Source organism: Bombus vosnesenskii, unplaced genomic scaffold, assembly GCF_011952255.1.
Source record: "Bombus vosnesenskii isolate JDL3184/JDL3185 unplaced genomic scaffold, Bvos_JDL3184-5_v1.1 scf7180000013285, whole genome shotgun sequence".
NCBI lineage: Eukaryota > Metazoa > Arthropoda > Insecta > Hymenoptera > Apidae > Bombus > Bombus vosnesenskii.
The window spans coordinates 2201186-2211425 of NW_022882938.1; positions in this window are offsets into that span (position 1 = coordinate 2201186).

Genomic DNA, 10240 nt, shown 5'->3' on the forward strand with positions numbered 1-10240 from the left:
TCTCGTTCCACCTTTCAAGAAAAAATTTTTTAAAATTGCTCAACGAACCTATCGAACTTTTTTCAACGTCTCTGTATCAACTACATTTCGATGAATTTTTTACGCCTCGTTTCGTTTCTTAATTCGTGTCCGTAAGTATGTGAATGATTTTTGAACGTAGTCCTACTTGGACAATACGTGCACGTTATCGGGTAGATTTAGTTGGACGACCGAGTCCCTCCATTTTCCGAATGGACTTCTGACCCAACCATCCCACGGCTCACGGGGATGCTTTTTATTAGACTCCACCAGGATCACCCGGTATACTCGTGTGCACGCGTCTTTTTCTGTGTTCGTGTGTATAGGCAGAGGCACGCGTTATATGTATGTAGAGGAGTCCCGTATATGCGACGGCAGTGGCCATGTTCAAGGTGGAGGGACAGCCCCATTCGCCAAATTAACTGCGTTAGATCGGGACCCTGGAATTCTTTATGCTTTCCTCGACCTACGACCGGCCATTTTACGCTGGATTTTTCAACGGATACTGCTCGCCCTTCGCCTTCCCTTTCCACCCCCGCTGAACGATCTCATCCCCTTTCGCCTTTTGTCTTTGCCGTTTGATTAACTCTTCGCGAATTTAATTTGCAATCTATCGCGTGTTTTGACATCAACTGATGTCTACTTGTTTGATATTTCTGGGGTTTTCTCGTAAATAATACGATGTATAGTATAGTGAAAAATTTTGTTCTTTACTGAATTTTCAAAATTAATTTTTAAGTGTCGTGGTTTACTGTAGCTATAATTTAATATGACATTATTGGACGATTTTCGTTGAGGATAATACGATGTATATTATGTAGTGAAAAATTTTATTGAATTTTGAACTCGAAAGTTTTGTTTATCCCGATAGATTACTGTTTATGTTAGGTAAATATTGCGTTACGAGGTACCTGGAATTGGTGTTTATAAAATCTATTATGTCTTAGTATATTCTAATACGAAAAAAAAAAAAGATTTTATGTAAGTTCTATACCGACCAAATGCATTTTGCTCCTCATAACGAGTATGTACTTACCTGCAATAAGCTCTTAAGAGTTCCTCATTTTTGAAGACATTCTATAAACGTTCCATCAACTTAATTCCATTTGAAGACCATTTGAAAATGGAAAATGTTCCATAAATCTACTTTTCTTGATTTTACGATTTTTGTGTAATTTTGTAGATAAAAGAGAGTACTTTATTATGACATAGTTGGAAAGGGGTAATAGTTAACAATCATATAAAAATACTGTCCAAACATGTGATTAACGAAGAATAAAATCTTCGACAACATTGCAAAAAACGTTTGCGTTAAGTTCGGGTTGTTTAACTTTAATTCTTCCGTTACATTACATTGGTTTCGTATTTCTGGCCGCGAGAGGCTATGTTATAAACTTCGCTATGAACTTTTTCGAAGGTGGTGAAAGTGTATAATGCGAGAAACTTAAGTAACGATTTCACTAGGAAACTTCCACGCGACTTTAAAGGCGAGCGCCCAAGACGGCGGCTTAATCGAATCGCTAATGTTTGCAAAATCTTTGTTTGAGACGTCTTAAAGAGAAGGAGATGAAGCGGACCGTTCGATTCAAGCTCCACAAACAAGGGATCCTTTTATCTGATCTACAGAACCGAGAGCCACATAAAAAGTGCGACCAAGTTTAGTTTCTTTTCATTTGTTATAATTTAGTTAAAGAAATACTTTAATTACCAAGCAATTAACATTGCAACTATATATCACTGTGGTTTTCGTACACAAAGAAGGGTTGTAATATTTTTTCTTGCTCCTTTTTTTGATCGATAAATTTAATATCTATCACTTATCGCGAAATTAAACTATTACGATTTCAATGAAGTCAAAAAGACGTAAGTTCGGAGTATAAACAGTAGATGTAAAGGTAAAAAGTGGAGTTGATCACTTTAGCTTGTGAGACAGACGTTCAGCCTTGTATCGATCAAATCTCGATCGAGAACAAACCATTCCACATTTCTAAAAACGTCTCCAATTTCTTCATCCCCCGGTCAGGATCAATGACATAACGCCGTTAAGACTTCGTCCTCGAAGGACGAATGAAATAGCTTGATGGTTGCACGAGCGGGTGAAGGATCCTTCCGATCCTACGGGTTTCGTAATCCTAAGTGGCCGAAAATCCCTATCAATCGACGGCAATCGGTCCTTGGTCCTTGCTTCCCCTACCTATCTCCGTATCCTTTCTCGTTAAATCCTTCGCCCGGTGGCCGGTCCGCCTTTCCACGGAATATCTGCGTTCGATCGCGAATAACTTTCTGAATAGGTGATCACGTAAAACTGATTTAGCAATTTGCCCATTCCGGAGCGGCGCGATCTTAGTTCAAATTGAGTATAGTCCAAGTCTTACTTGGGTGAACCACTACTAATCCAATTCCGGGGATCTCAAGACGTTCTGCTACGCCTGGGGTGGGAGGTTGGCAAAGGGGTTGGCCGGGGACGAAAGAGAAAGAGACGTCGGGATGTACGCGACGTATAGACAGAGGATGAAACGAGTGAGAGAAAAGCAAGTAAGGAAGAGAGAGAGAGAGAGGGGGGGGCGGGGGAAAGGAGATCGGTGGGTGGGCAAGGAGTTTCAGGCGAAGATATAATATCGCCTATGCAAATAGCCTTTGGACTTAGACCGGCTGAATATACTTTAGCGCTGGCAGCTCGAGTTAGACCGCGTTGTATTTTCCGTGGAAGATAGAGGTGTTCTAGGTATAGGTATGCTTAAAAAATACCATCATTGAAACGTACCTCGTTACTACCATCCTCCGATAAACTCTGGAGTGGACTCCTGGAGCCGGGCCGTTTTAAGCGAAAGTTTGTCGAAGTTCGACGCGAGAACAGCTACTTTGCGCTCTCGTTACGAAATACTGTTCTTCTCGTCTTCTTTTTAGTTTATTAATTATGGAAAATTCGTGTAGTCGTTCTGTCCCACAAAGTTTTAAACTGTTTTAACACATATTATGAAAGAATGACAAAATATTTTACATTTTCATTAACTCGTAAGACTCAGCAATTTTGTCTTTTGTTGTAACTTTTGTTGTTGTAATGTAACTCATTATGAGGAGGTATGTGCAGAAGTGTCTGGTGCAGATACATACACCTACACACATATGACTTAATTTACCTTCACATGAAGTAAGAGGTATGACATACACTACTACCTTTTTTCATTTCCTTAATTCTCTGCAAATTTTTTAACATTGTCTGTGTCACAATGTGCGACAAATCATTTATGTGACAAAACGACCACCATACCAATTACGTTTATTATACTCGAAGAAATCTCAAAAATTTAATTTACATGCAGTTGTATCAAACTACATGAAAGAATGTTTCGTTCGCGAGCGATCTGAAATAGTATAACGACGTCCACCATGCCACGAGAGGCATGAACGTAACCGATGAAGCGGAAAGGGGTGCGAAAGGGGAGAACGGGGCGGCTGTAAAACCCCGTGGGGAGAAGCTAGAGCGGGGGGACAACATTAGGCAGGCTTTCCAGACGAGACGAGGGTAGGACGTTTGAGGTCAGTTCGGGGCGGTTTTTTCAACCCCCGGAGCGAGTCGCTCAATACCAAGCCGCCCCTCGACTGACCAATGGTCGTCCTTCTACCCCCACCATTTGAACTGGCTGACCAGCCAGCCGATTGGACGAAAACTTCCCAAGGGATACTCTATCCAGCAAGGATACTCACGGCCCGAATCCTCGAGACCCGCTAACTAACCGAAGAGGAGAGATTATGTACCGGGTGGCGCGTTTGATATCGGGCATATTGACACTGGCACCACCAACGAGATAGTATTTCGTAGCTGTGGAATTCAATGGGCAGCCTCATCTGGCGGAGGAATCTCTGATGAGGGATTACAACGAATTTATAGTGTTGAGTTCTATCCTGATTATTCGGTCGACCTTGTAAGGATCGTACCTGGAATAACTGAGGAATCGGCTGGTGTTGTAATTGATTTTGAGGAAAATTCCGAAGGGTCTGAAGTTTTATGGATATTTGGGAATGGAGTTGATTGGGATGTTGAATAGGAGGAAGACTTGATGTTTGGATATATACGGTGTTTCAGGGAAGTTTAGTATAAATGTTGGTGTAAAATCTACATATATGTCGAAACGATCGCTCACAATTACAATCGACGTATAGTTTAGTTCAATATTAGTACATTTTAACTTAATTCATTAGAATACAAATAAAAGTCTTAGCCAATAATCTATGGCTAGACACTTCATTGTACAATTGAATCTTTACATTCTTTATGGAAAAGTCTTCCCTAATTTTTTATTATCGCTACGCATTTATAAACATGCATTTTCCTCATTTTAACGGAAATCTTATTTACCTATTCACTTAAATTCTAACAAAGAAATTATACTGAAAAGTCTAACTTTTCTGAACTACCTAAGACGCGTCCTGGCCATTGAAAATACAATTTTCACAAAGTTCAGAGGGTTTCCAAACTGCAATGGAAAAGATGTCTAGCGTAAAAGCGAATACCCAGATGACACGGTTTTCCTCTGCAGGAAAGGTAGAGCATTTCCTGTCGCGTCACCCGCTAGACGCGACGAGATGGAAACGGTGTTGCAAGGTGGGCATCGATGCGGCTGTCTTGCATGTCGGAGTGTTTACGAATGTTATCAGCATAATAGTGGGACACCCTATATCCGTCCAGTGGCACCGGTCGTCCCGCTAGTTTGCTCGAGATGATATCGGCGCGTCTCTCCTTTTCGTTAGATTCTGCCGCGCTACTAAAGCAGATGGGACTTGAAACTCTGCCAAAATTCAGATCAAGCTCGCTGACTTAAAGACACCTTAAAGCTGGCGAGTGAACAGTGGTGTTAGTGAGAGGGAGAGAGAGAGAGAGAGAGAGAGAGAGAGAGTGAGAGGGATAGTGGCGGAAGGGAAAGGTGGGACAGCCGCGCGGAAATTTCAAGCCGGTCGCCGGTTCACGCTGGAAATGACGTCGCGAGTTAATTTGGATCGATTTCCGACCGCGCGGTTACCGCGCTGGCCCGCGTCTTCCTCTTTGAACTTCCGGTCGAACGACTGTTTATCGGCGTATTGGAAATTCCTCGCGAAGATACGTCTGCCCCGATATCAACCACTCGTTCGCGTTCACGTTCCCATTTTTTGTGGAGTCCAAACGAATCCTAAATGAATTTTAAGACTTTATACGGATTAACGATAGGCAAATAATTTTGGGTAGTCAAGTGGCAGGTGATGTTAGGTTATTGTGAACTATCCGCAAAATACAAAATTAAATCTTGGAATGAATTCAGCGAGGTAACATTTGATTTTACGATGTGTATTACATTCATCTAGATTTATTTCCGAAAGTACGATGCATATAGTTATGCATATAGATGCGTATATGTTGTTCGATTTTCTAAATCTTTTTAAATAAAATCAATGACATGGCACAAAGAAGTGTAATAACCAGAAACAGGATTATAGAGATTATAGATTTAAATAATTTTCGCAATTTTCTGCTATTGTCGTCAGTTCCTCTTTATGTTTGTATACTTCCAGATATCTTCTTTTCAAATTTTCAAATATTTTATTCATGGCAGCGTAAAATATACAAAATTAGTAAAATAAAAGTGTATTGAATACTAACATTTAAACACTATTTTGTTTCATTTTGGAGACGACTTAAATCACATGCCTTTGCTCCAAACCTAAACTCGAAATTTGTACTATTACACAAAAAGCTTAGAAGACTGGAGATTTTTTAAGAAATCAATCGTCGCGAAATTCATAGTAGCGAAACATAGCCACAATCTTGGCGCCGCGCGACAGGTATTTCTTTGGTTAGATTCTTTTCTTCTCGTTCCGCCTTTCGTCGGTCTTTACTGGTTCCCTGGCGCAGACAGGACCAGCTGGGACGAGGCTCGAGCCCACGGGACTGGGATCAAAGGAAGAATTATCAGGGTTCCGAGCGCGGTCCGGGATTTGGTCCCGTAGGAGACTTACCACATGTAAATAAGGACAGAGCTTCTGTAGCTCGCCTCTGCTCTGCGTAAATAACATTTTTCCGATAGCGTCGGAATAACCCTCCGCGTCAGAGTTCGCTGGAAACCTCCTAGCCGCGTATTCTACTGATCTTTCGTCGTTTTTCTGAGGCAAGGTTATTGGAGTCATCTGAACTTCAACATTTTAAAAGAATTGTAAAATAGTCAAACTTGTTGCATATTGGGAGACATCATTAATCTTCGATATAATAACGGAAGAATGAGAAAATATCGTGTTCTTATCAAGTTCAGTTAGGAGCACTTTCGATAACGAGAACATTACATTCGATTAATTATCCGGTAGGGTTGTCTAAGTCAGCAAAGAGATTGAGAACTAATAAAATAAGCAACAAAATTACTTACAGAATTAACATTCAACATACCTCTTTCATGTTGATGAGTAGAAGTTATATCTTCGTGATTTTCGAGTTATATCTGTTTTCAAATGTAAAGTGGTTAAAAATGATTTAGAAACGAATTTGACGAATTACATGGAATTATTTAAGGAATTATCCCTTTTATAGATTTCAAGGAAGAGTCAAACAAAGCATTGTTTCGTAATACACTATCATAGATCGATATCGAAAGATACTTTGATTGCTTATTTAGGCACAATGATTTATCTTTGCCTATCTTTTTCGCGGCGAGATTATTACCTATCTGTAGATTACACCATCTTTCAGAGTATTAATATTTTTGCGGTTGATGATTTGGTATTATGTCTGCTCGCAAGCTAAAGATAGAGGCCTTTGTCATGGTACTTTGCTGGGGAGACAGAGCACGGAGATAAAGGCCATTCAACGACGCTTGTTTTTCACCCTTTTTTCCTTAAATATTGGACTTCCAGTGGTACACACTGATAAATAGGAACAGTCGAAATTGTTCGTCTTTTTTCTCCCAATTTTTTGTCCAGCATGTGGTTCACAAAGAGTTGAAAGCGGCATTGTAGCGTTCGCGAGATATTGATTTCAAGCGTTACAACTTAGATAAACGATTAGAGAGTTTATTACCAATCATGTTACAAATGTTTTAGAAATTTTAACTTCTCTGAAGGTTTGTAAATGCATGAATAGAATTTTTATGCGATTTTGTTAAATTGCATATATGCTGTTGATTTTGAAAATAACATTGCTATATTATCTTTCTATATTATCGTTATATAGTTAACTAACCGATGTATACTACTTGGAACAATTAGAGGATCATTTTAGCTTTTTATTCATTACTTCTATTATTACAATATTTTTAATAATTGTAAATTTTTATTAAAATATCATATGAATAATATTTACTTGATGATCGCAGTGAAAAGAGTCACAGCAACGATCTTCTAATTATTATAACATTATACAAACAACTTTTATATATTCTCCAAAGGCTTAAATCATTTCCCTAACACAATAAAAATAATGTGCTTCATATAACAAAAAAAAAAAAAAAGAAAATTCTACAATTCATCGCAATATCCATTACGTAAATTCCTTCCCAACAATCTATCCTCGTTTCCATCCCCGCTTACAATTCAACTAAAAAAGCAGCGAAAAATAACGTACGTAGTTAAACGAGGATAATTCCCATTCACGTATCGTTATAATCAGAAACAATGGGAAACAACAGCAAACTAACAAAGAAAAAAATAAAAGAAAGAAAGAGAAAAAGAAATATCCAGAATTTTAATGGACCGTAGCAGTGCGTTTGGAAACGCGACGGCGCGGCGCGGCAGCCCTTGATTTTTCACGTTTCTCGTTTACCCGTCCGTTTTTATTCCCTCAACCTAGCCTCTCTTCACCCTCTCCGCTCACGTTTCTCGCTCGCGTAAAAGAGAGACGAGCATTTTTGTTTCCCCCGTGCGCTCCTCTTTTTTCTTGCTCGGCCAGCATATTCGGTGCGGTGGCGGCTCTACGTTTCAAAATGTATGCAAAAGACCGAAGCATCCCGCGCATCCTAACATGGTACACACGCCGGAGAAAGTCGTCTCTCACCCTCGCTTGTTCTCCACCTGTTATCCTTCTCCTTTAGTTCGTGTCGTGTTCTTGATCTTCGTGTGAATGTGAAACGATGCTGAGTAATTGAAGACGTTGAGATTCGTGGAAGAAAGACGGTGGTACAAGGAATAAGGAAAGAAATTGGTGGTAGAGATGTGGTGGTGGAAGGTCGAGGTCGTCGCTAAATTTTCACCGGACTGTACTGGGGTCCGGCCGGCGTAGTTACCATCGATTCGTGGCCGCAACTGTTTCGTCGTTTAAAAAAGGAACGCCTCGAGTCCTGGGGTGGAAAGACATCTTTTCCCGACATATATTCCTGTTTGTTCAAGGGGCCAGCAACAACCTCCCAACAATATGGGGTCATTTTACGTGTTTTCTTACAAGGCTGTCTAGGGTTGTCCCTGCGCGGTGATATCGATAGTTTCGTGATAGACTGTTTTCGTGAACCGCCAGATACAAGTGATTATTGGTTGGTGGATATTGGTTTTTGATAACTTTTACTAATTGATATTTGTTGGTATCATAGTCATTATTAGTAGGTTATCGTGGCTAGATATTGTTATTACTTATTGACAATAGATTTAATGGGTCATAATGTGCATCTGACTACGTTAATACGTAAGCTATAACAAATGTATGTATAATTAACATTCTGTAATATATCATATAACGTAACAGCTATATGAAGACCACAGGTAAAAAAAATATTGTAGAAGTAGTAGTTACATTCCATAACTAATGTAAGGATATCTTTTTGTAATTTGTATTACCTTGTTTACTGATTTTAAAGTAATAAAAAACGTTGCTATTAAAAAAAAATAATTCTTTAAATGGACAAAGGATTACTCACCTATGGTAGCTTCATTTTTTCATCACGTTTCGTTGATCTCGTCGATCGTTTCTTTTTTTCCGTTCATAAACTTCGTTTTCGGGAATCGAATGGTCGTCGCGTTGGTAGGATGTCCGGAGATTTACCGCAACAATTAGCCCGAGAAGAATTTTCACAAGGACTTATCGAAGCCCCGAAGTCTTGCGGGTAACTGTACCGCTCGCATCTAACCCGTGCCACGGACCGAGCAAAGTGGATCCTCGGGTGGCGCATATTGATTTACGATAATTTCATTATTTTCCCGCCGGTTCTTGTAACCGATTAACGTCTCTTCCGGGCAGCTGTCCGCCAATTGAAATGTAAACGATCCTTACCGTTATCTCGTTTCTTTCGCTCAGCCAATTCGACTTCGTTTCGAAGATCGTTCAAGATCTCGAACAACTTGCTCGAGTTATCCATCGTTGTTTCCCTTCTTTTATTTTTCTGTTGGAATACGTTAATATATCGACAGAGTGCGACCCATTAAGCACAAGAACAGTATTTTCACTGCGCGACCAATAGCGCAAATCATACGGAAAGTTAGGAACGTCATTAAAAGTAGAGGTTTTTTAAGGAGCTGGTTAGTTGTTATTTTTTTAAAGTGAAACAACATATTATTGCTATACAAAATATACATACACATGCACTGTGCGTATGTTAATATTACACGCTTCGTTCTTTTTTATTCGTTAACGTGCTTCTTTCTGTTGACGATTGTTTAACCTGTAAACAATAATTAAGAAAAATTTCCAACATCTTCCGTTCTCGTATTCTACATTTTTTATTATTTTTGGAGATATGGATACAAAGTGGAAGCGCGTATCCAGCGAGTTCGCACCAACGGGCGGACAAAGAAGCGAAAGCTCGAAAAGGCAAAAGGGAGATGAGAAAGCGAAGGGAGAGCGATCGAGCCAAAGGGGAGGAAGAGAATTTTATTGGCTCTGACTTGGCGCCCCTAACGTCTACTCGTTTGCCTCGCAGATTTTCATATGTTTTCATCCGCTTGGAAAATTAGGACGTTATACAGCAATCGGAATCTCTCGAGCTCCTTCAGACGTCGAGCTATAGCCTTTGTGAAACGAGTTATGCAGTTATCGAGACTTGGTGGTGTATGTGTTTTTCATGCATGATACTTTTAAAAAAATCACGAATAGAAGTTTCTTGGTCTTTAAACTTTAAACTAGGTTCAAACGTAGCATTACTTCTAAAGAATGGAAGTTTGTTGCTTTATATATATATACATAATCCTGAAGGAAACGCGAGATTTTATTACTTTGTTGCATTTTATGTCGTTGACGTAACAAGTATTTATTTTCGTGAAACATTTCTATTTTAGAAAA